Source organism: Onychomys torridus, chromosome 4 (genome assembly GCF_903995425.1).
Source record: "Onychomys torridus chromosome 4, mOncTor1.1, whole genome shotgun sequence".
Lineage (NCBI taxonomy): Eukaryota > Metazoa > Chordata > Mammalia > Rodentia > Cricetidae > Onychomys > Onychomys torridus.
In genome coordinates this window covers 128,968,180-128,973,297 of record NC_050446.1, presented here as the reverse complement: position 1 = coordinate 128,973,297, position 5,118 = coordinate 128,968,180, and positions in this window count along the sequence as shown.

The following is a 5,118-nucleotide window of genomic DNA, read 5'->3' as shown; positions in this document are numbered from 1 at the left end:
ATCTCTCAGTGAGCCTCCTAACACTACTTCTCAATGTATTTTGTTTTCTTAGAGCTTCCGGAAAAGTCTTGCTGAATCCTCTTTTGGACAAGCATCATGTCAACTTGCCAAAGCTTTCCAAGGTTCACTAGCAAGTGACCTGGAAAAAAATTCCTATTAAGACTTTAAAGGTCTCCAAGTGCCGGAAAAGCTTAAAATAGTTAACTCATCAACTACCCTAGAATGAACTGCAGAACGCTTATCCAGCATATTCCTTGTTGGAACCAGACAAAGAAAATCAGAAAACATCCCTGGAAGAGGGGATGTCCATTGTGTAGGTCACTATAAAACTCCTGAGGTAACAAATGGCTCCAGGAGGTCTACCTACCCTGGCGATTCTAAAGAAATCACGTTGGACCCACAGATTTCTAGATGACTTTTACCAAGAGACCTTGTAAGTTTGCAAAGAACACTGATCTTGTCACAAACAAATTGAATAACTTTTTTTTCTTAAGGCTTTAAATTACTTGTACCTTAAAACATAATTTGAATCTGACCTGTCAAATAATCTGCAGTGCCCAGAACAGAATAAATGAGAGATTCTGAATTTTAAAAAATTAAGAATTTCAGTGTGGCAGCAGCTGAGCAGTGAACGCAGTGTGGCTCCTGTGGACACATGTGCCCGCTAGCCAGCCCCGGTCCAGGCCTGTGGCTGTTTGGCCAGCGCTTCTGTCCTCTCATGGCTGCTGGTTTGCTCAGATTCCCTTCTTCTTTTAAGGTCAGTTGAAATTAATTGCTTTATTTTTAGAGAAAATTAAAGTCAGTCTCAGACTTACAAACATGTCACAGAACTGCTTGGTGTATGTTCTTGTGGTTTTTAAAAATCCCTTATAATTCTTTTTTTTTTTTATTTCAGAATTAAAATTCATTTTACATACCAACCACAGAGCCTCCTCTCACCCCACCTCCACTTCCCCCAACCCACCCCCTATCCCCTCCTCCAGAAGCTTAAGGCTTCCCATGGGGAGTCAGCAAAGCCTGGTACATTCAGTTGAGGCAAGACCAAACCCCTCCCCCCTGCATCAAGGCTGAGCACCATAGGTAATGGGCTCCAAGAAGCCTGCTCATGCACTAGGATAGATCCTGGTCCTACTTCAAGGGAACCCTCAAACAGACTAAGCTACACAACTGTCTCCCATATGCAGAGGGTCTAGTCCGGTGCCATGCTGGCTCCACAGCTGTCGGTGGGAGACATTACGGGGTGAGAGAGAAACCTAGTGCTATGGAATTTCCCAGGAATCCACCAAAGATGATCCCAGCTTAGACTACTAGCAATCGTGGAGAGGGTGCCTGAGGTGGCCAACCCCAGTAATCAGATTGGTGAATACCCTCACTGTCATCACAGAGCCTTCATCCAATGACTGATGGAAGCAGATGCAGAGATCCACAGCCATGCACCAGGCCGAGCTCCAGGAGTCCAGTAGAAGAGGGATTGTATAAGCAAGGGGGTGGTGTCAATATCATGATGGGGAACCTACAGAGACAACTGAACCAAGCTAGTGGGAACTTTACCTTATAATTCTATGGGACTGTATTCTTATCACTGCCTTTAATGCTTCTCCTAGCTCTCAAAAAGCAGACTACAGCTTTTTAGTTTTTAAAAGGACAAATCTTTGGGTTGTGTTTCATTTCAATGATAAAAGCCTTCATTTCTTTTTAAAGATCTATTTTGGTTTTAAAAATTATGTGTGCATGTGTGAGTATGTGCACAGGAGCGTAGGAGCCTACAGCAGTCAGAACAGCAGAGCCCCAGGGCTGGTGTTCCAGGTGTCTGTGAGCAGCCCCATGTGATGTGGGTGAAGAGGACTGAACCCTGGGGTGCTCTGAGAGAGTAGTCAGTGCTCTGAACCAGTGAGCCATCTCTCCTGCGTATTTCACGTCTCTGTGGTTTTGTTTGTTTGTTTTGTTTTGTTTTTTGGTTTATTCTCCCCTCCTGATTTCTGCACCCTGGAAAACAGAGGCAAGGACTGAACCCTTTGCCCTCCCAAACTGGATGGCATAAAAGACATAGTTACAGTTGAACATTTAAAATAGGCTCTATGAATGACGAAGACGGGAGTGCAGAAGGACAGAAAAACCAACAACTGTTGGTTCCAGCTGTTCTTAGAAAACTGCTGTGGGGCCCAATGCACGCTTAGGCCCTTTCAAAGATGGATACTACTGACACACAGTTGTTCACACTCATGCCTGTCCCTTAGGTACAAAATTTCCCCTGCAAAGAAGATTTTAAAAAAATTAAAACTTCCCTTCTAAAATGTTTGATGAGAGTTACAGACTTTACAGCTGAGAATAACGAATGTTTAATAAAACTTTATTTAAAAATTAATGGTGTCCTGTATGACTGTCCTGGTTTGCTTTTCTGCTGCTGTGATAAAGACCAGACCAGAAGCAATGTAGGGAAGGAAGGAGGTTATTGCAGCTCATGGTTACAGTCTGTCATCAAGGATACCATTGCAGGAGCCAAGGAAGGAGCTTGGAGAGGAAACCATAGAGGAACACTGATAAGTGACTCGCTCAACTACCTTTCTCACACAGCTCAGGCCTACCTGGCCAGGAAAGACACTGCCCACACAGGGCTGGGCCCACCTCTGTCACTTAGCACTCAAGATATGGCCACAGGTCAGCATGATGGAGGTACTTTCTCAACTGAGGTTTCTTCTCCTTGGGTATGTCTAGGTTTGTGTTGTTGACAAAAACTAAAATATCACATACACACACACACACACACACACACACACACACACACACTCACACACACATACACACACCACCACCACCACCACCACCACCACCACCACCACCACCACCCCATGCACCCACCACCATCACCATCATCCCCACCCTCAAGGTTCAGAGAATACCGCGGAAAAGGGGGAGGAAAAATTTGCAAAGCCAGAGAATGGGGAGGATTGCTCTAAAACAGTATCTTCCAAATGTGACAAGGCCCGTGCACTTGAGAACTCATGGTAGTTATGGTCATCTGCACAAGATCAAAACAGTCAATGACTCCCCTTGGAAAGCCCAAGGTCTTAGACACTATCTCTCTGTTACTTAAGTTTCATAGGCTTCTGTGTTTATGTTCATGTGTGTGTGCATGCGTGTGCTTTTGTGTGGAGGGCGGAGATTAGCATCAGGTGTCTGCCTCAGTCTCTCTCTACTTTGCTTTTTGAAACAGGGTCTCTCACTGAAAATGGATCTCTCCAATTTGGCAGACTGACTGGCTGAGGAGCCCCAGAGATCCCCCTGTCTTCACATCGTCAGCACTGGGATTACAAATGCAAGCCACTGCATCAAGATACCATATGTGTGTGGGGTGGGTGTGTGAGTCAAACTCACGTCCTCATGCTTACTCAGCAAAAGTTTTATAAATGGAGCCATTGCCCCAGCTCTGCATAGGATTTCATTTTAATAAATCATCCAGGCCAGCACTTACCTTCAGCATGTATTCTCTGCAGGTTGGAATGTCTTGACCTCGGCACTCCTGGAATTTGGGGCCAGGTGATTCTTTGCTGAGGGCAGCGGCTCTATGTATGATAGAATATTCCATAGCCACTTGGCCTCAGCCGCACCAGAAGCCAAGGGTACCCTCTCTCAGTTATGACAACCAAAGATGTCACATGTCTCCTGGGATCCACCTGGTTGGGAGGTACAATCTAGAGCTCTGTGACTAACATTTTCTGTCTTTAAATATCTTTGAAATATACTACAAAATTCCAAGTATCAGTCACTAATTCTACTCATGGAAATGAATGCCAAAATGAATATGTATTTTTCCCACATACATTTATTATCTCCCCTGAGATTAATGTGCATGACTTCAAAATGTCCACAGTGGAAGCTGAAAACCCAAAGATACATAGGAATGAGTTACCGATTGCTGGCAATTACATTTTTCAGTATGGCTTGGCGATAGAATAAAGAATTGGCTTTCTGGACAAATTCTTTAAGCTAACCAAATTGTGACCCATCAAGGTAATTAGGTTTATCCTGACCCCAGGTATAATTTTCCTTTACCCCATCTAGAAAGAATCTTACCAGTGCATTAGGCAAAGCTTGGGGAATGCACAGACTTTCCTGCCAAAGCTCAAATTCCTCTGGAGATCTATTGATTAATAAGTATTGTCTTCCAATAATAGCTATTTCTGTGGAACTTACATCAGCACTCAGAGTCAATGGGGAGAAATGATTTGTGAACCAGATGTGGTTAGTGACTTGGCTCAGACAATGGCTTTAGTTAACATATTTAAATAAGTTAAAACATTTTGTTTCTTATTACATAACTAGGAGTATCTGTTTGATGGGATGTAAACGCTACTGTAGAAAAAAAAGGTCCTCCCACCTTGCCCACTGTGACTGCCATCATTTATGTGGCCCAATGACTACCCCTCAAATTTCCAGCAAGTTCTGACAATTTGTAGAAAGTGGAGGTGCCAAGGTGAATGCTCAGTCTGCATGCTCAGTCTGGCTGCTGGTGTAATCTCTTTTTAACCATGAAAGCTGGGGCTCAGGTAGGCTTCTGAGCTACTTGCCATAATTGAGCCTCCAAGCTAGTGTGTATACAGTAGATGCTAAAGACCCTGAGCTAATGGGTGGTTTGAAAAGTCAGTAACTTTAGCTATGTGTGCTCCTAAAATCTTAGCATTCAGAAGTCTGAGATGCAGGGATCATGTGTTCAAAGCTAGCTTGGGCTGTATCCCAAATTTCCGGCCATTGAGCCCCCACCTCAAGCGAACAAATGAACAAACGGTAGCATCAATCTCACTTTTGAGAAGATTCCTGAGAGGAACTTGAAACCTCATTTCTTACTGTCTTCCTACCAGTTGTTAATGTCCTGGTCTTTCAACTCTGGATGCTGACTGCCCTTTGCACCGAGATTGGATTTCCATGCCCCTGCGCATGAAGGATGAACGATGAGCCTGCCTAACTTTACCAAACAGAAGATGGTTTACGACAGGCTTGTACCTGGTATCCTGAACAAACATCACCAGGCCTCAAGAGCCTGCAAGTTCACTACCCCCACGTGTGTTGGGGGCACACAGGTCCTTGCACTCACAGAGAAGCACTAAGAGAACCAGGAAT